This window comes from Oryx dammah, unplaced genomic scaffold (assembly GCF_014754425.2).
Source record: "Oryx dammah isolate SB20612 unplaced genomic scaffold, SCBI_Odam_1.1 HiC_scaffold_17, whole genome shotgun sequence".
Taxonomy (NCBI): Eukaryota; Metazoa; Chordata; class Mammalia; order Artiodactyla; family Bovidae; genus Oryx; species Oryx dammah.
In genome coordinates this window covers 56,553,044-56,575,221 of record NW_024070201.1, presented here as the reverse complement: position 1 = coordinate 56,575,221, position 22,178 = coordinate 56,553,044, and the positions used below count along the sequence as shown (strand labels likewise).

The 22,178-nt window shown below is 36.7% G+C and overlaps 1 protein-coding gene and 1 non-coding gene across 2 annotated transcripts in view; one reads left to right on the top strand and one right to left on the bottom strand.

The window, feature by feature from the left end:
* METTL15 (methyltransferase like 15) overlaps nucleotides 1–22,178 on the bottom strand; it is a 224,790-nt gene that overhangs the window by 152,614 nt on the left and 49,998 nt on the right. The window lies entirely within an intron of this gene.
* Nucleotides 3,156–3,227, top strand: TRNAS-GGA. The gene has a single exon. It is a non-coding gene; the product is annotated as a tRNA-Ser (tRNA).

Below are 22,178 nucleotides of genomic sequence, written 5' to 3'. Positions count from 1 at the left end.
TTTTACACATGCTCTTTCAGACATTACCAAAATTTCTCATTTCTAAGACATAAAATAAATTAATAATGCATCAGTTTAAGAAATAACTATAACGTAAATCAGCTTTTACATATATAGAACTTTTCTCTTAGTATGTCCAGCTAAGAATTATTATATTTATAAAAGAAGTTTATCAAACTCATGGCTTTTTAATAGTAAAAAATATTTTAAAAAAAGACTTTTTGTGCCCTTCATGTAGCTATTTTACTTTGACAAAAATAATAGGTAAAATTAAGTGAGTGTGCATTCCATGCCAAGAAGTTTTTTAAGTTGCTGTTATATATGAAAGCTTTAGTTTATTTGTACAAAAACTTATCCAGTACTATCATAAACCCACAATCTTACATAGGTAAGGTCAATGGCTCAGGGTTACACATATAATAACTAGAAGCACTAGACATGTCCATCTGGCTACAAATCCCACAAACTATACCACCTTTTTAGATATCACATGAGGTAATACTATACGGTCAAAAATTAATAGTGTAGAATAACTGTGGGTGATAATCACAATAGCAAATAGTTATTTAAAACAGGCAGTGTTCCAAACTTTTGCCAGCATTAACTGATTTAACTCCTATTGAGTGTGTGCAAGCTCAGTCGTGTCTGACTCTGCAATCCCATTGACTTCAGTCCAGCAGGTTCCTCTGTTCATGGAATTTTCCAGGCAAGAATACTAGAGTGGGTCACCATTTCCTATTCCAGGTGACCTTCCCAACCTAAGGATCTAACCTATGTCTCTTGTATCTCCTTCATTGGCAGATGGATTCTTTTATATTGGTGCCACATGGGAAGCTCTTATATTCCTATCACCTTATAGATGAAGAAACTGATGCAGAGAGGAGCAGAGCAACTTGCCTAAGGACACAATTAGTAAGTCGTAGGGCTAGGATCTAACCCAGACACTCTGGCTTCCGAGTCACGTTTTTAATGAAGACATTACAGAAAAAGGTTTTTGTATTATTTTACTATGTACAAAAAAGTATGAATAGTATGATTGCAATTCTTTAACAGAAGAAAATTCATATACACACTAAAGAGTTTTGAAAGATATTTGCCAAGAAGATTGACAGTGGTTATCCCAAATCACAGGTGATATTTTTGGACTCCTTTAAACTTATCTGTATTTTTTCTTCCTAAAATTAATATATATTTCTTCAGAAATGTCAAAGTATGACAAACATTTTCATTAGTTTTTTAAAATGATTATTTCCCATGCTTAGTTACTATCAGATGCAGAGAGTAAAAAAGACAGGAATACCCAAGTTTTTCACTTGGACAATAGGTTAGGCATACCATTCACTAAGACATAAGAAGGTACAAGCTTGAGAAAGTTAAGAGTTGTTTGGAAAAATTTTAACAGGTGCCTGCAAGAAATCTAGTTCTTCTTTACAGTGACTCAAAATCCAGAAACAATAAAACAAAAATAATCCTCTTCAAGCAAAGTGAAGTGGGAGAAATATCCTAGGAACTCACATAACCGAAGAGCAAATCTTACTGATATATATATATAAAGACAAAGATTTGTCATTGCTTGCATATATATTAAGAGTCTCTAGGCAGAGAGAGAAGATACAAAGATATTAATGATTATTTTTATTATTATTAATGGATAATTCAAATATTTAAATTAAAAACAGTAAACTTTTAAAAGTCTATTAGCTGGATACTGAGAAGAGAAAGTATAAAGTAGGAAGAAAAAAGGTGCTAGCACCTAGGAAGAAATCCCAAAGTACTTTTATATGTAAGGACAGAAATAAAATATACAGCAGAGACATCAGTATAATGTTTAGCTTAATACAGATATACACAGTTACATAGATAAATATTTAGATATGTATATAGAAACAGATTAGTATACACACATTTATTTCCTTTCCTTTTTCTGTCAGCTGAGTGGGTGAAGACATCCAAGTAGAAATGAACATACCTAGGACCCAGATCATGGTTTCTAATACCTCTCTCCAAAAAAAATGGAGAAATGGATGATTCTAGGACCTAGGCAGAATGTATACAAAGTGAACCTGTAGAATTTCTAGTACTAGAAAGAAATTACTAAATTTTTTTAAAAAAATCAAAAACTTTAACTAATGCAGGTTTATCAAAGGGACACAGAAATCAATTGAAAGAGCTCCCAAGAGCCAAACTAGAATAATTTTAATAAAATGAAGTACTGGATTATATCCCAATATAAAATAAATATCCAGTAGTCCATACTGATATAAATAAAGGGCTGAACAAAGCAAAAAACAAGGAAAAGGAAGGGAGCATAATTATCCCCCATCCCCACTCTCCCCAAGTGTCAGCTGCATGTGGTGACTTCCTTCTGGAAAGTATAGCATGGAGAAAGGAAAAAGAGAATCTAAGAATGGTGAAAGCTGAAAAGCCTAACTCAGTCAAGTGATGAAGCTTAAATCGACAGTGTTAAGTCATGTTATTAGAACTTACTCTTGACATAAAATAATAAAAACAACACTTTACATCTGTGACCTTTCTCCCCAAAACCCTTAAGTTCAGTCTAACCATGAGCAAAGCATCAAATTCCAAGAGAGAGGTAGTCTACAAAATACCTGATTAGTAAGCTAAAAACTATCAAGACCTCCAAAAACAAGGAGAATATGCAAAACTGTCAGTCAAGAGGAATCTAAAGAAAGAGAACAACTAAATGTAGTCTGGAATCCTGGATGAGGAAATGGACATTAAGTGAAGTCACTCAGTCATGTCTGACTCTTTGCGACCCCATGGACTGTAGCCTACCAGGTTCCTCCGTCCATGGGATTTTTCAGGCAAGAGTACTGGAGTGGGTTGTCATTTCCTTCTCTGGGAGATCTTCCCAACCCAGGGATTTAACCTGGGTCTCACGAATTGTAGGCAGATGCTTTATCGTCTGAGCCAGTAATTAAGCTAAGAATATCTTAATAAAATATGGTCTTCAGCTAGTGATACTGTATCAATATTGGATTATTAATTATAAATAATGTGCAATGTTAAACAATATGGGAAACTGGATGCAGGTTACATGGAAACTCCCTGTAGTATCTTCACAAATTTTCAAACCTCCGTATAAAACCTAAGTTCAGAAATCTTTTAAGATTCAGTTCAGTTCAATTCGGGATTCCCTGGTGGCTCAGAGGTTAAAGCGTCTGCCTGGAATGCGGAAGACCCAGGTTCGATTCCTGGGTCGGGAAGATCCACTGGAGAAGGAAATGGCAACCCACTCCAGTACTCTTGCCTGGAGAATACCATGGACGGAGGAGCCTGGTAGGCTACAGTCCATGGGGTCACAAAGAGTCGGACACGACTGAGCGACTTCATTTCACTTCACTTCAATTCAGTCACTCAGTCGTGTCCGACTCTTTGCAACCCCATGAATCGTAGCACACCAGGCCTCCCAGTCCATCACCAACTCCGAGAGATCACTCAAACTCATGTCCATCGAGTTGGTGATGGCATCCACCCATCTCATCCTCTGTCATCCCCTTCTCCTCCTGACCCCAATCCCTCCAAGCATCAGGGTCTTTTCCAATAAGCTCTTCCTATCAGGTGGCCAAAGTACTGGAGTTTCAGCTTCAGCATCAGTCCTTCCAATGAACACCCAGGACTGATCTCCTTTAGGATGGACTGGTTGGATCTCCTTGCAGTCCAAGGGACTCTCAAGAGTCTTCTCCAACACCACAGTTCAAAAGCATCAATTCTTTGGCACTCAGCCTTCTTCACAGTCCAACTCTCACATCCATAAATGACCACTGGAAAAACCATAGCCTTGACTAGACAGACCTTTGTTGGTAAAGTAATATCTCTACTTTTCAATATACTATCTAGGATGGTCATAACTTTCCTTCCAAGGAGTAAGCGTCTTTTAATTTCATGGCTGCAGTCACCATCTGCAGTGATTTTGGAGCCCAGAAAAATAAAGTCTGACACTGTTTCCACTCTTTCCCCATCTATTTCCCATGGACCAGATGCCATGATCTTAGTTTTCTGAATGCTGAGCTTTAAGCCAACTTTTTCACTCTTTCGCTTTCATCAAGAGGCTTTTTAGTTCCTCTTCACTTTCTGCCAAAAGGGTGGTGTCATCTGCATATCTGAGGTTATTGATATTTCTCCCAAAAATCTTGATTCCAGCTTGTGCTTCTTCCTGCCCAGCGTTTGTCATGATGTACTCTGCAGAGAAGCAGGGTGACAACATACAGCCTTGATGTACTCCTCCTCCCAGTTGGAACCAGTCTGTTGTTCCATGTCCAGGTCTAACTGTCGCTTCCTGACCTGCATATAGGTTTCTCAAGAGGCAGATCAGGTGGTCTGGTATTCCCATCTCTTTCAGAATTTTCCAGTTGATTGTGATCCACACAGTCAAAGGCTTTGGCATAGTCAATAAAGCAGAAATAGATGTTTTTCTGGAACTCTCTTGCTTTTTTCAATGATCCAGTGGATGTTGGCAATTTGATCTCTACTTCCTCTGCCTTTTCTAAATCCAGCTTGAACATCTGGAAGTTCATGGTTCACGTATTGCTTAAGCCTGGCTAGTAGAATTTTGAGCATTACTTTACTAGTGCATGAGATGAGTGCAATTGTGCAGTGGTTTGAGCATTCTTTGGCATTGCCTTTCTTTGGGATTGGAATGATAACTGACCTTTTCCAGTCCTGTGGCCACTGCTGAGTTTTCCAAACTTGCTGGCATATTGAGTGCAGCACTTTCACAGCATCATCTTTCAAGATTTGAAATAGCTCAACTGGAATTCCATCACCTCCATTAGCTTTGTTCGTAGAGATGCTTTCTAAGGCCTACTTGACTTCACATTCCAGGATGTCTGGCTCTAGATTAGTGATCACATCATCATGATTATCTGGGTCATGAAGATGTTTTTTTGTACAGTTCTTCCATGTATTCTTGCCACCTCTTCTTAATATCTTCTGCTTCTGTTAGGTCCATACTATTTCTGTCCTTTATTGAGCCCATCTTTGCATGAAATGTTCCCTTGGTATCTCTAATTTTCTTGAAGAGATCTCTAGTCTTCCCATTCTGTTGTTTTCCTGTATTTTCTCTGCATTGATCACTGAAGAAGGCTTTCTTATCTCTCCTTGTTATTCTTTGGAACTTTTAAGATTATTTACATTCAAATCAGCTGCCTCAATCACTCATTAATTTCTTCTACACAGTCTCTTAATAAAGATGCAAACTAAAGTAAATACCAAAGTTTGAAAGGGGGTAAAAAAAAAAAAGCAGTCAACGAAAGAGATTTTGTTCATAATCTCTTGCTCTTCAAGAGCCATTTGCTCTTGCTCTTCTTTCCTTGGACTGAACAATTTTCTCACTGTCCAAGACTGCTATTTTCTGTCTATTCTTCTTTGAGAAGTACATATAAGTCTGATATTAGAAGACATAGGAAATCAAAAACTGTTCTCAACTCCCTCAGGAAGCTGGTAGTACCAAATACAGTGTCTGAGATGATGGAAAAACTAATTCAACCTCTCTCAGCATCAGTCGCTTCATCTCTAAAATGGGCATTTAATAACTACTGAGCTACTATGAAGATAAAATATAAAACATAATATAAGGCAGTGGGTAGAATTCTAAAACATGGTATAATAAACTGAAGCTACTAGGAGTAATAGGTGAGTAGAAAATAGTGATGGAGTAAAGAAAATACATATTCTCTAATGCAACATAAAAGTAAAAAGTAATAACGTGAATTTTCATCAAGCTGGGTCCTGAGATATAGCTATTCTGATGCTTTTGAAGTATTGTGTTCAGTAAACTAATCATCCCCAGTATAATTTAAGGTACAAGAACAATGTAAAAAAAGGGACCAATCTATTTCTGTTCTCTTGAAGTAGATCAGCTCCAGTTCATTTAGATGGGCTAAAATTGTGCTGAACACCTTTAATTAAAAGCAGGTTATCAAAATTGGATACAAACATAAATATACTTAGAAATTTAATAGCTTTAATCTATATTTATGATCTGAGGAATTTAGACTTTCTGTATGCTACCTAGAATCCCAAATATGCACTAAGGAAGAAAGTGGTTCATTTTACGCTGTAGTATGTTGCAAATCTAACTGTCTTTAGCAATATCAATACTTCTTCACATGCTTAGAAAAGATAATGATAAAGAAAAGGCAAGACAAGGCAGGGCAGGCAGACAAAACACAGCCCTAGAATTTTTAGGTTTCTTCATTGCTGTTTCTTCAGCTTTGTTTTGTGACGAAAGATAAAACCACATCTTCCTGAATCAGACATATTAATTTCTGTGGTTAAGATCAAAGTAAATTTTAAAAAAGCAAAGATTTGAAAGTTTCTGACAGTATGTCAATAATCATAAATATACTAAAGAAAGAAACCTTTAAGAGTAAGGTTTTAAGTTAGGGACACTACTACATCACTATATTTAGCATCACTAACGATAATGTGTTAAAGTGAAATGTCACCTAAAATGTTTTAGGAAATTGTTTATTCTCATTATTAAAAATTGAGATTAAAATAATCTCAGAATGATTTACAGTCAGGATAAACCTTTTAATCTCATTTTTCAGCTATATAAAAAATGAACCTAAGAACATCTGGCAAAACTTTCACATATATCCTCTCTTGGGAACCTCACAACAATACAAGGTGATAGCTAATATTGCCTCTATTGTGCAGATGACGAAATAAAGGCTGAAAGAAGTCAAGCCACTTACCTAGTGTCATATTACAAGTCACACAGAGTCAGGGCTCCATTCAGGTCAACTGACCACGTTCAGTGTTCTTCATATACTTCAACTGTCATTCTTTACTTATCTCTCTTTCATTTTAAAATTAATGCACACTCCCAAAATTCCATTTAAGAAGTTTTATTAATAAATAAAAAAGCTGTAAACTCCCCAAAACAAAGATAAGAGATGGCAATAACTGTTCACATGACAGTGCCGATAAGTGAAAACTGATCTGTCAAAGCCTACGAACCTGAAACAGATACCAGCTAGCAGTTCCTTAGAAGGTGCAGAACAAGGAAAGAGAAAGCAGGAGCAGCTGCAATCTGTAAAGGAGCACTCAGGGCCCTTTCCTTTCCTCTCCTCACCCTTTCCAAGAGACAGGAAATTCATTCTCTGGTGAAACAGTCCAGACAGACCTGGGTTCCAGGTCATGAGGCACAGCAGAGGGCAGAGAAAGGTGCACACTGAAATTGAGGCAACTGAGTACAAGTCCTCATCCTGTGCCCAGAGACCTCAGGGACTCTCCTCTACTCAGTTCTGAGTAGCTGAGAGACCGTAAGATTCTTCTTGAGAAAAAGTGACCAGCCCAAGAGAAAAGACCCAGTGCTACTGATACTTGGATTCTCCCATTAAAATAACCAGATCTTAACTTGGTCACTCTCTAGAGAAGCCTCATGCCCTACCCTCACAACCAGATCAGCCTCACTCAACCACACACAGATAGCCCAGTTCACCAGAGTGGGAGAAAATTATTAGTAGATAAACAAGGATGAACTTTGCTTCTGTTGAGGCTTGAGGAAATATGCTCAGAAATCACTTTATTTGAAACAATCACTACTCTGCTGCAGCAGCAAGAGAACAAGTAGAATTATTCTCATCTGGTAGGAGTTTGCACTGATTTTAGAGATCATGCTTTTTCCAAAAAAACCTTATATTAACTTTGAATCATTAATATTAACATAGATTAGTAATTACCAAGATTTCACAAACCTAGTTATTTAGAACAAGTTTTAATTGTAAAAAACATATGCTCATTATTAAAGAAATGACTAAATATTTTTTAATATATTGAATAACAGGAATCACCTTCTGTGAGTCTACAGCCAGTAATTTTAGTATATTACCTTTCAGATCTACAAACCTACATCATTGTCTTAATGGCTGTATAGTATTCTTCTATATCACATTTGCCTGGAATTTCTATATTAATTTTTACATTTTTATTATAGAAGAACATAAATAGGAAGAACCCTTATCTTATAAATATCAGTTTCAAATCCGAAGCTTTCAAAGATTTGAACAGCAAGAGAAGCATCTGGAGAACCTCTCTCCCATGAAATTTTCAAAACACATAAACTGACAACCACATCTGACTTTCCTTTAACACTAACATCCACTTATCCAGTCCTCTGAATTCATCCTCAAAATTTACTCTCAAAAAAATACTCTCCCATCTCCACTGTAACAAAGATTGCATTAGTTAAATTCTCAGAACCATTCACCTAGATTACTACATGAGTATTTTCATTAATTCTACCAGTCTCTTCCCAGTTTGGTCTAAACTCTACTTTGGCTTTTGAAATATCTAATTAAGAAAACAAACCTAAGCATGTTACTCCCTGTTTAAAAAATACTAGTGATTGATTGCCTTGCTGCCTGCAAGCTGAAGTCCAGATTATAGTTGTCCATGGAGGAAAGGAGGTGAGGATGGAACTGAGAGTGCTTGTTAAAGGGAACTACAGTTGTACCTATTGTTTTATTTCTTTAAAAAATTAACTAAAGAAAATTAAGATACAATTTAAACTCAGGAAAATGAGAATGAGTGTTATTTGTACTACAGTGGGAATATGAGTGTTACTTGTACTACAGTTTCTGGTTTTTTATATTTCAGAATTTCTCTTTAAAAGAAGTATCACCAGGATTACTGATTCTTTAAACAAAAAAAAGTGAGCAAGATGATGCTTCTTAGTTATCCTACCAATATGACCCATAAAACCAAAATTTCTTATTTTGCAGCATTTTTTTCATTTCTCACTTGTAACAGTAATCATGTGCATTCAGTTAACATTCACATCTGCATTTCTACACTGGTCAGGCTGAAGGTGTTAATGTCAAAAAAAGACATTGCATGCCTGAACATAGAAGTGCTCTATAAATATGTGACAAAAGAAAAGAAAAACTAGAAATAGAATGAGAGGGGAAAAGGAGGAAAGGAAGTAGGAAAAAAGGTAAGAGAAAAAATTAATGTTCAAAAATTAATGTAAGAATAGGAATCTTTCCTCAAATATAGGCAAAAACTGAATTAAAGGTTTTAAATGGTTTTCTTTATGATTGTCACATTACAACCTTATAGGATATAAAGAGTTTTCATAGATAGATGCTAACCAGATTTCTTCTATGCTTTCAGCACTAAAATGAGGAAATAAAATCATTTAAAAAGTTAACTTATATTGGATAAAAGAATATCTAAGTATCTAAGTAGCAGAACACAGTGATAAGATATTGAAACAACATCAAGATTACAAGGTTTTAACTTGTGATTAATTTTTTTTTTCTTTAATGCCCAACATCAAACAATATCCTATGGAGGTGAATCTCCCTGTGTGGTCTTCCTTGGAAAGAAAAGATTCTGTCTCCTCATATGTAAGCTGAGGGTACCATAAGATCCCTTCTGCTCTCATTCCCTGGCAGTAAGTGACCTGAATTCAGGCAATTAGATGTTTCACCTGGAATTCTGAAACCTGAAGGAGTAATGCTAAGATGCAGAGACATTTAAAAAGCTATCCATATGGAGATTAGAGTCCAGTGGTGGCAAAAGTACTGAGAATTCAAAAGCAGCAACAGGACTAAGAATCCAGTGGAGAAGATCAAGAGAATGATTCCTAACTTGGATTGTTCAGTGACACAGTCCTGGTAATGTTTGCCAGTGCCCAGCTGCCCTTGATTTCTGCCCATTTTATAAACCTGCTTCTTTAGGGCACCTGCTGACTATGAGAACTACCCACTTAACTTCAGTAAATTCCTTTTCCACTGTGATGGCCAAAGTCAGTTTCTGTTGCTCGCATTAAAGAGTCCTAACTCAGACTTACCAAAACCCATCCCTACTTGTGCTTGAAGTTTAGCAATATACATCTGTTTGACTATAATAAAAAATCTCACAAAAGTTCCTGGAAGCTCCTTTATCTAGTAACTATGTCATTCAACAGCATAACTTGTTAACTCAGGGGAAAAAGAAACAACAAATGCAATCAAAAAATAAGGTTGGAAATGCTGGGTATCAAAACACAGATGAAATATGTTTTCAGTTTAAAGCAGTTACTGTTAAACTGTGAAGTTCTGGTCTAGGAATTAACAGCCACTTAAATAAAAATTTATGGTTTTCCCACTAGTCATGTATGGATGTGAGAGTCGGACCAAAGAGAAGGCTGAGCACTGATGAATTGATGCTTTTGAATTGTGATGCTGGATAAGACTCTTGAAAGTCCCTTGGACTGAAAGGAGATCAATTCAGTCAATCCTAAAGAAATCAACCCTGAATATTCACTGGAAGGACTGATGCTGAAGCTGAAGTTCCAAACTTTGGCCAACGGATGTGAAAAGCCGACTCACTGGAAAAGACCTGATGTTGGGAAAGATTGAGGGCAGGAGGAGAAGGGGACGACAAAGGATGAGATGGCTGGATGACATCACTGACTCAATGGACATGAATTTGAGCAAACCCTAGGAGATGGTGAAGAACAAGGAAGTCTGGGATGCTGCAGTCCAGGGGGTTGCAAAGAGTCGGACATGACTGAGAGACTGAACCACAAAATATAAAAGAACAGCTGAATCCCAGACTAGAAACTTAAGTTCTGTAGAACTGAAAATTTAAGTGATACAGTATAGCTCATAATGTGCTTCCCAGGTGGCTCAGTGATAAAGAATTTGCCTGCCAATGCAGAAGATGAAGATGTGAGTTTGATGCCTGAGTTGGGAAGATCTCCTGAAGTAGGAGATGGCAACCCACTCCAGTATTCTTTCCTGGAAAATTCCATGGACAGAGGAGCCTGCTAGTCTATAATAGTCCATGGGGCTGAAAGGAGTCAAGACACAATTGAGCATACACGCTCAGATAGCTCATAACATCAGAAATGGGAATGCTAATCAAGAAGAAAGCTTGAAAGACAATGAAAGTGTGAAAGATTTAATCACTCAGTAGTGAATGACTCTTTGCGACCCCATGGAATGTAGCCCACCAGGCTCCTTTTTGCATGGAATTCTCGAAGCAAGAATACCGGAGTGGGTTGCCATGGGCTCCTCCAAGGGATTTTCCCAACCAAGAGACTGAACCTGGGTCTCTCCCATTGCAGGCAGACTCTTAACTGTCTGAGCCACCAGGGAAGCCCCAAAGACAAGGGGGCTACAAAATTTATGTTCTATAATTCCTCTTACTTTTACTGAGATATTTCCTATGGACTTATATTGTTTTCCAGAGGAACCAATTTAAACTATAAATTCACATTATCATTGAGAACACAAACCTCTTACAATATTATCTAAGATCACTAATGACAGAGAATTGTGTCATCAGCATAAAGAGCAGTGTGTGCAAAATGGGACAGAAAGTAAATGCAAATCAGTTATGTATACCACTAACTGCAGAAAGCACTGATATGATTACAGTATAATCAAGTTTTTCAAAGCAAAAGACAATCATACATGTCTAAATTGGGGGAGACAACTATAAACTATGAGACAAGGACTGTTTTACTCTCTTTCAAGCAGAAATATATTCTCTCCAGATAAGTACATTCTACAGTACCAATAACAGAATTAAAATGGTTCCTATAAAGATAATCATTAAAGGCAACAGTGAAGCATTTCTTGTTTTATGATCTGAACAGAATGATCACATCATGATAACACCATCCTCTAATGCGCCATTTAGTTGAAGTACTTGTTTTGTTCACAGATAAGCACTTTTTAAATACCGGTCTTGGTTTTAGATCAGTAAAGACAGATACAATAGTGAGAAATTGTGTGTGTGCATTTGTGTGATAAATTCAGTGTCAAAATAAAGTACCAACGAAACACAGTGATTTCATCTTGCCAATGATTAATCCCCAGGAGTAATTAATGTTTATGTTTAAAGAACTATACGTATGGTATTTTGATGCATGGGTTTTATTCAGACTTTACAAATATCTCTTCATATTTAATTTTTTTAAATAAACTTAAGTCCATTAGAAAAAAATTTGGCTTCATTCTTAAGAAATAAAAAAGAGCCTTTTCTAAAGAGATATGAATTATAATTTGGAAAATGTTATTAAAATTATGAAAATGGAAGTGTTAGTCATTCAGTCATGTTTGATTCTTTGAGACCCCATAGACTATAGCCCTCTAGGTTCCTCTGTCCAGAGAATTCTCCAGGCAAGAATACTGGAGTGGGTAGCCATTCCCTTCTCCTGAGGATCTTGCCAACCCAGGGATGGAATCCAGGTCTCCTACATTGCAGACAGATTCTTTACCCTCTAAGCCACCAGGGAAGCCCCATATTAACAAATAATAAATATTCTAATAAAGGAGGGGATATATGTTATTTGTGGTAAGTTTTCAAGTTGAAGTTCTTATTTTAATGGGCAAGGAAAAAGCATCCAGACGACAGAAAGAAATGAACATTGAAGAATTAAAAAAAGCAGCTAGTAAAACAGCTAACTAAAATTTAGTTAAAGATATTAAGTTCCCAGGGATAAGCCATTTTGGGGCAGACGATTCTGGGAAAATATTATATGAACAAAATTATTTTACCTAAATCTCTAAAGATGAGAAAATGCATTTCACTGTGTAACATGTATATGCTATACACACACACACATATATATAGTTTTATTAAACTTATATTAAAATAGCATCCTATTAAAATTAGATAACCAAGTGACAGCATGTAGAGAGAGTTATGAGATGAGAAATCTGGAATAGACGTTAAATGACAGCAAAAGCAGCACTACTGTGGAAAGAAGTTTTAGCAACAGGTGCAGAAAGGCAAGCACATGGGAAGGCAGCCATGAAGCCTGACAGAATTCTGGGAATAAAATCTTTAGAATTTATGCCACACTTTTTTTTCCTTCAAGCATTTTACACACATCAACTAGTTAATCATCAAAACACCCACATGAATATTTCTTCCTCATTATCACACCCAAGAATGATGAGTTACTTTTCTTAACTACATAATACAAATCATACTTAAAATTTTTTCATTTTCCGCACCAAACTTTTCTGCAATATTTCCCTTCTCATCTAGAACTAATTTAATCGTAGCTTTTGGTATCTTCAACAGTTTCTATTGCCCCAAACAAATCTAAAATTAGATTGCTTGTTTCTGATAGATTTCCTTAGAGAGTGACATCAGGATTTATTAAAAGAATGAATACACCATGATTCCTAAGGTTCACATTCAGTCTGATAGAGTATATTAAAAGTTCAGAATAGGTATTGGACAAATAAATAGAATATAAAAAATTTTAACAAATTCTGATTAAAAAAAAAAACACTAGGGCAATTTTCTTAGACTCTATGACATTACTGAATGATTATTTCCCAAGAACTTACTAATCATCAAATCCCATAGCCTTTTCTAAAATGCTCTTAAGTCTGTGATACTAACAAACACACTTTTGCCCTTGGACTTCCATAACAATGTGCACTCTAATTTACTCTCTTCACTAACAGCTATCTCTTTATTTTAAAATGAAGGAGCATCTCAAGAATTCCCTTTATTGGAAGTGAGTTCTTAAACCAGATTGCCTGAGTTTGTATTCAAACTCTTCCACTTACTAGCTATGTGAACTAAGGTAATCTCTTGTGTATGCTAGTTGTTCCATCTGTAAAAAGATGCTGGTAAGAGTCGTACTATAATCTATTTTATAGGGGCTGTATGAGAAATATGTGAAAAAGATAATGTCTGATAGACATACAGTGCATGGCACATAATAAATATGATCATACAAATGCTAACAGCAATGACGATGTTAATTTCTATTATTACTATTATCCTCTTTGTAATATTATCTAATCTTAAAGCTTCAATTATTTCTACTTTATTAATAATCTTCAAAAGTAAATTTTGTTGATGTAACCTCTTTCTAGAAATCTAATTTTCATTTTGCCAACAAAGGTCCATCTAGTCAAGGCTATAGTTTTTCCAGTGGTCGTGTATGGATGTGAGAGTTGGACTGTGAAGAAGGCTGAGCACCGAAGAATTGATGCTTTTGAACTGTGGTGTTGGAGAAGACACTTGAGAGTCCCTTGGACTGCAAGGACATCCAACCAGTCCATTCTGAAGGAGATCAGCCCTGGGATTTCTTTGGAAGGAATGATGCTAAAGCTGAAACTCCAGTACTTTGGCCACCTCATGCGAAGAGCTGACTCATTGGAAAAGACCCTGATGCTGGGAGGGGTTGGGGGCACGAGGAGAAGGGGATGACAGAGGATGAGATGCCTGGATGGCATCACTGACTTAACGGATGTGAGTTTGAGTGAACTCCGGGAGCTGGTGATGGCAGGGAGGCCCGGCGTGCTGCGATTCATGGGGTCGCAAAGAGTTGGACACGACTGAGCGACTGAACTGAACTGAATTCTCATTTTGAACCACCTGCTGAATATCTCCATCACAGTGCCCTACCAACAGGACAAATCCAATAGGCACCAAACAACACTCAGCACCACCTCAAAATTATCATGCTTCTTATGCTTTCTCTCTAAATGTAGAAATTCAAAATGTAAGTAATATTTCATTACTGTACCATCTTAAATTATAATCTAGATGATTATTCCAATCCATTTTCTCCAATTTGGCAGTATATAATTTGTCTTCTCCTGTTTTTGTACTTTGACTAAAATTATTACCCTTTTACTTAAATCAAATAGTAAGAAATGTGGTCTACGATAAGTTATTCTAGCATCACTCATTTTTACTTTAGTTTCTATTTGTACATTAACTCTTTCAACTTAACTTTCTTATATGGAATGATATATAATTTTTATCTTAACTCCAAATTTTCACTATATTGCTGTTTTCTATCATTGACATATAATACTTAATATTTATTATGTTTCATTTCACTTTTATTTCTTTAAATTACAGTTGATACATTACATTAATTTTTTTATTGTGTATTTGATTATACATTCAGGATAAAAAAGGATGATACAAACATTCACAATAAAAAAAGGACATTAGGGATAACAGAATTAAGAATCAATGTACTAAATGAAGAGCTACATTAGGGAGCTTTATTGACTCATTGGGTTTATTAAAGGAAGGAATTGTTTGTTATTGCTTTATTTAAAAATATTTTGTCTATTTAGTATATTTTATTTACAAAGAGTAGGGCAATGATAATCACTACCATTATCATATTACTTTACATATGCCTATTATGTTGTTGTTGTTGTTCAGTTGCTCTCATGTCTGATTCTCTGCAACCCCATGAACTGCAGCACACCAGGCTTCCCTGTTCTTCACTATCTCCCTGAGTTTGCTCAAACTCATGTCCATTGAGTCAGTGATATTGTCTTCTCTTGCCTTCAATCTTTCCCAGCATCATGGTCTTTTCCAATGAGTTAGCTGTTCAAACCAGGTGGCCAAAGTATCGGAGCTTCAGCTTCAGCATGTCTTTCCAATGAATATTCAGGGTTGATTTTCTTTAGGACTGAGGATTTGAACTCTTTGCTGTCCAAGGGACTGTCAAGAGTCTTCTCCAGACCACATCAGTTCTTTGGTGCTGACCCTCCTTGAGGGTCCACTCTCATATCCATACATGACTACATAGCTTTAACTGCACAGCCTCCTTTATGGTCCTTTCACATTGGTACATGGCTACATAGCTTTTGTCAGCAAAGTGATATCACTGCTTTTTGAAACTCTGTTTAGGTTTGTCATAGTTTTTCTTTCAAAGAGCAAGTATCTTAATTTCATGGCCGCAGTCAGCATCTGCAGTGATTTTGGATCCCAAGAAAATAAAATCTGTCATAGTTTATACTTTTTCCCCATCTATTTGACAAGAAGTGATGAGACCAGATGCCATGATCCTACTTTTCTGAATGCTGAGTTTTAAGCCAGCTTTTTCACTCTCCTCTTTCACCTTCATCAAAAGACTCTTTAGTTCCTCTTCACTTTCTGCCAACAAAGCAGTATCATCTGCATATCTAACGTTGTTGATATTTCTCCTGGCAATCTTGATTCCAATTTGTGAGTCATCCAAACTGGCATTTCACATGTGCTGTACAGAGAAGTTAAATAAGCAGGGTGGCAATATACAGCCTTGACGTATTCCTTTCCCAATTTTGAACAAGTCCCTTGTTCCATGTCTGGATCTAACTATTGCTTCTTGTCCTGCATACAGATTTCTCAGGAGACAGGCATGGTGGTCTGGTATTCCCATCTCTTAAAGAACATTCCATGGTTTGCTGTGGTCCAGTCAAAGGCTTTAGCATAGCGAACGAAGCAGAAGTTTTTTTTTTGGAAGACCCTTGTTTTTTTTATGATCCAGCATATGTTGACAATTTGATCTCTGGTTCCTATTGTTCAGGTCTTCCCCGGTGGCTCAGAGGGTAAAGCGCCTTCCCGCAATGCGGGAGACCCGGGTTCGATCAATGAGTCAGGAAGTTCCCCTGGAGAAGGAAATGGCAACCTACTCCAGTATTCTTGCCTGGAGAATCCCATGGATGGAAGAGCCTGGTGGGCTACAGTCCATGGGGTCGCAAAGAGTCGGACACGACTGAGCGAGCTCACTTCACTTCCTATTGTTCAGAGCTATTACAAAATCTCACTTACCATATTAACTTCATATATACATCTTCTATGCCAAAATTAAATATAACAACTGCAATATTTTAAAAATGGTTTTAGAAAATAACAAGGGTCCCATTTAAGAAGATAGGGTCACACTAAGAATAAATTGAGCAGATCAGTATTTAACCATAGACTTTTTTATAAAAGACATCAAGGAAACCATTCTTGATTAAATTTAGAAATTAAACTCTAAAACATACCTAAGTCTGAAACTTAAGCCAGAGAGTTAATTGCAGGGCTTCCCTGATAGCTCAGTTGGTAAAGAATCCAGGATACCCTAGTTTGATTCCTGGGTTGGGAAGATCCGCTGAGGAAAGGATAGCCTACCCACTCCAGTATTCTTAGGCTTCCCTTGTAACTCAGCTGGTAAAGAATCCACCTGTAATATGGGAGACCGGGGTTCTATCCCTGGGTTGGGAAGACCCCCTGGAGAAGAGAAAGGCTACCCACTCCAGTATTCTGGCCTGGAGAATTCCATGGACCACAGTCCATAGGGTCGCAAAAAATGGGACATAACTGAGCGACTTACACTTTCACTTTCATTGTATTAACGCAAGCAACTCTCAAAGTAGTATAATAACCCAATATTAAGAGAAAGATCATGCCATCATCTGCTCCTTGATTACTTCCCAACAATAGACCTATAGTTAAGAATCATTTTTCTTTTCATAATATGAGAAAATTAGTTCAGTTCAGTTCAGTCACTTAGTCGTGTCTGACTCACTGAGACCCCATGGTCTGCAACGTGCCAGGCTTCCCTATTCATCACCAACTCCCGGAGTTTACTCAAACTCATACCACTGAATCGGTGATGCCATCCAACCATCTCATGTTCTTCGTCCCCTTCTTCTCTGCCTTCAATTTCCCAGCATCAGGGTCTTTTCAAATGAGTCAGTTCTTTGCATCAGATGGCCAAAGTATTGGAGCTTCAGCTTCAGCATCAGTCCTTCCAATGAATATTCAGGACTGATTTCCTTTAGGATGGACTAGTTGGATCTCTGTGCAGTCCAAGGGACTTTCAAGAATCTTCTCCAACACCAAGTTCAAAAGCATCAATTCTTCAGCCCTCTTCCAATTCTTTATAGTCCAACTATCACATCCACACACGACTAATGGAAAAACCATAGCTTTGACTAGACAGACTTTTGTTGGCAAAGTAATGTCTCTGCTTTTTAATATGCTATTATGGTCATAACTTGTCTTCCAAGGATCAAGTATCTTTTAATTTCATGGCTGCAGTCACCATGTGCAGTGATTTTGGAGCCCTAAAAAATAAAGTCTGCCACTGTTTCCATTGTTTCCCCATCTATTTGCCATGAAATGATGGGACCAGATGCCAATATCTTAGTTTTCTGAATGTTGAGCATTAGGCAATTTTTTCACTCTCCTCTTTCACTTTCATCAAGAGGCTCTTTAGTTCTTCACTTTCCCCCATAAAGGTAGTATCATCTGCATATCTGATGTTATTGATATTTCTCCCGGCAATCTTGATTCCAGCTTGTGCTTCATCTACCATAGTGTTTCTCGTGATGTACTCTGCATATAAGTTATTTAACTTATAAGCAGGGTGACAATATACAGCCTTGATGTACTCCTTTCCTGATTTGGAACCAGTCTGCTGTCCCATGTCCAGTTCTAACTGTAGCTTCCTGACCTGCATATAGGTTTCTCAAGAGGCAGGTCAGGTGGTCTGGTATTCCCATCTCTTTAAGAATTTTCCAGTTTGTTGTGATCCGTACAGTCAAAGGCTTTGGCATAGTCAGTAAAGTAGAAGTAGATGTTCTCCTGGAACTCTTGCTTTTTTGATGATCCAGTAGATTTTGGCCATTTGATCTCTGGTTCCTCTACCTATTCAAATCCAGCTTGAACATCTGGAAGTTCGTGGTTCACGTACTGTTGAAGCCTGGCTTGGAGAATTTTAAGCACTACTTTGCTAACGTATGAGATGAGTTTGAGCATTCTTTGGCATTGCCTTTCTTTGGGACTAGAATGAAAACTGATCTTTTCTAGTCCTGTGGCTACTGCTGAGTTTTCCAAATTTGATGACATAGTGAGTACAGTACTTTCACAGCATCATCTTTTAGGATTTGAAATAGTTTAACAGGAATTCCATCACCTCCACTAGCTTTGTTCATAGTGATGCTTCATAAGGCCCACTTGACTTTGCATTCCAGGATGTCTGGCTCTAGGTGAGTGATCACACCATCATGATTATCTAGGTCGTGAAGATCTTTTTTGTACAGTTCTTCTGTGTTATCTTGCCACTTCTTCTTAATATCTTCTGCTTCTGTTAGGTCCATACCATTTCTGTCCTTTATTGTGCCCATCTTTGCATGAAATGCTCCCTTGGTATCTCTAATTTTCTTGAAGAGATCTCTACTCTTTCGCATTCTATTGTTTGCCTCTATTTCTTTGCATTGATCACTGAGGAAGCCTTTGTTATCTCTCCTTGCTATTCTTTGGAACTCTGCATTCAGATGCCTGTATCTTTCCTTGTCTCCTTTGCCTTTAATTTCTCTTCTTTTCTCAGCTAGTTGTAACACCTCCTCAGACAACCATTTTGTCTTTTTGCATTTCTTTTCCATGGGGATGGTCTTGATCCCTGTCTCCTGTACAATGTCACAAACCTCATTCGATAGTTCATCAGGCACTCTATCTATCAGATCTAGGCCCTTAAATCTATTTCTCACTTCCACTGTATAATCAGAAGGGATTTGATTTGGGTCATACCTGAATGGTCTAGTGGTTTTCCCTACTTTCTTTAATTTGAGTCTGAATTTGGTAAGGAGTTCATGATCTGAGCCACAGTCAGCTCCTGGTCTTGTTTTTGTTGACTGTATAGAGCTTCTCTGTCTTTGGCTGCAAAGAATATAATCAATCTGATTTCGGTTTTGACCATCTGGTGATGTCCATGTGTAGAGTCTTCTCTTGTGTTGTTGGAAGAGTGTGTTTCTTATGACCAGTTTTTCAGTAGATACACATAATTTTATAATAGAAGAGGGGAAATACATTTGTCTACAGACAAGTTTGAAAACTCATTAAAAATTATTTTTTAGAGGTTCTATCATTTCATAAGATGATCTTGAACAAATGTTTTTGGTTGTTTTTATTCCTTCCCTCTTCCCTGGGAATAAAGCACTGATAATTTTTAACATTTGAGAAACAAATAAGAGTGACTTAAAACATCTAGATTTAAAACATTTAAGTGACGACACAAATGTTTACGAGGAAAGATATTTATCTATTTGAAAAGGTCATTTTTAAAGACTTCAAATATTCTGTTGTAACGAATATCCACAGTTACAAAGAATTATGGCATACTGAACTAAAGATACACTTTCCTAATACATTTAGATCTGTTAAAAACCATCAACATAAAACACATTTATGACATGAACAGAAAAATGAGTTTCTAACCATTCTATCTATTGTGAATCAAAAAAATGTTTCCATGTTATATTTGCCCTAATAGAAATTTCAGGTCTTCATCTATTTTTCTTCTACAACTAGGTACTGTTCCAAGATCATGTCTCCCATAAAGTACAAAGGATGAATGAGATTTCTATGAGGTCCCTCTCAACTTTAATTTCCTATCCTAGCATACACTTTAGACCTAAAGAAAAAGAGTAATAACACATTAGATGCATGTGAGAACATACAAATTTTTCCAAACAGCATACCATTCCCAAAGAAGATCTGGAGCTTATACAAAATAAATGATATAAACAATGCCCAAGGATATAAAGTAACCTACCTAAGATGACAGAACAAGTTAACGGCAAGGCAGAAACTACAAATTGCTAATATTCACTGTGAATTTACCACTCTACAAGGTAGGTACTATTACAAAGCAAATTTTATAAATGAGAAATCTGAAGCAAAGGGAAGGAAAGTGGCTGGTGTAGATTATAAAGTAACAAGTTAGAGGAGGAACAGAGGTTTGTCCTCAGTTGGCCTCTAGAGCCTTGTTTCTAGTCACTACACTAAAACCTGCTTTTTAATTACAAGTTGGATTTTCTAATTCCCTTTCTAGCTCTTCATGGAGACTTGATAAATAAAAATGCCTGCTTGAAAAATAAGATAAACTTTGCACTTATAAATTACACAGAAAAGAATCAATAGCAGAAACATCAGATAAGAATCCTAGTTTGAAACTTTAAATAGCTCTGTTATTCCAACTGATATTAGGTATTTATATTAAAATGCAAAGAAGTCAATTAAGGAGATTAACAGAGGCTCAAACTGTAAAACAGAACTTTCTCAAGAGCTACTAATTTCTGCACTTAGCTCATGCTTCCAACTCTACCACATGGATGTTTGTTAAATGAGCCTAACGATTAGAGCCTCTGTCCAGAATCATTCTAAATTGGGACCTTAATTGTTTCTGTTTCATGACTCAGTGGGTGTAATATTTTATCTGCTGGATTTTCTAAATGCCAGTTCCATCATGTTCTGAGCACACTCTTTTGCCCACTCAATAGACTGGGTCACCAAGACAAAACTTGGGATAACAGGATAATGAAATTTTCTAAGTCTTTAATTATTCTCTCTTACAATAACAAAGGACACACAAGCAACCAATAGACTAATATTTTCATGGACTCATCTACTCCTCTCTCTTTCTGTCTTCCCCCCACCTCGATTTATCAAGTACAACTGTATGAAACACACATTAGAAAATTTCTTTTAAAAAATTATTTTCCAGAATAAAAAAAAGTCCCCCAAAGGCCATGAATTTAAAAAAAAAAAAAAAAAGTTTCACATTGTTTTTTCTTTTGCTTTCCGTGAACTATCAAACTATAAAAAGAATGTGGTATGACCACCGTATGGCAATCACTAACTATATACACAAATCTTTTTCAGTAAAATTGACTGGAAAGAAAAATTTTGTATCCTGAACCCCAGTTCCTTCTTGCCATCCATTTGGAAATGAGAACTGAATTCAAAAGAGGAGAGATTACAAGATGCCTTTAAAAAGCAGCTTTGGCATAATGCAGAAGGAAGCAGAAGTGTGGTACAGCAAAATATAAAACTAATTCTATCACTTCCTTGCGCTGTGAAGTTGGGCGATTCATTTTCCTTCTCTAAACCTAAATTCACTTGTCTAGAATGTACATAAAGTAGCAAGTGTGGCCAAGGGGACAGAAAGAAACTCTAAAAGTCTCAGGAAATAAAAGCAGAAATACATATATAATAGGCATGATTATATAATATGAATAAAGCAGACACTCATGCCACCGGCTGGCCCTATTTCAGAAACAAATAACTATATTGGATAACTGAAATGTGAAGAAAGAGTGTAGAACCAATAATAACAGGGGTAAAAATTAGAAATTAAAGATTCCCTTTCAGGATAAAATTCAGAAAATACAGGTCTTAAGGAACAGCCATAAACCTACTTGCAATTCTAAACTTTGGTGAGTGAAGACAGACATTTACAGATGCAGGAGAAGGGGTAGTAATGCAATAAACAGTTACTAACCCCGGGAGTTGGTGATGGACAGGGAGGCCTGGCGTGCTACAATTCATGGGGTCGCAAAGAGTTGGACGACTGAGCGACTGAACTGAACTGAACTGAGACAGTGCAGTTAAATGTTAGAAAAATA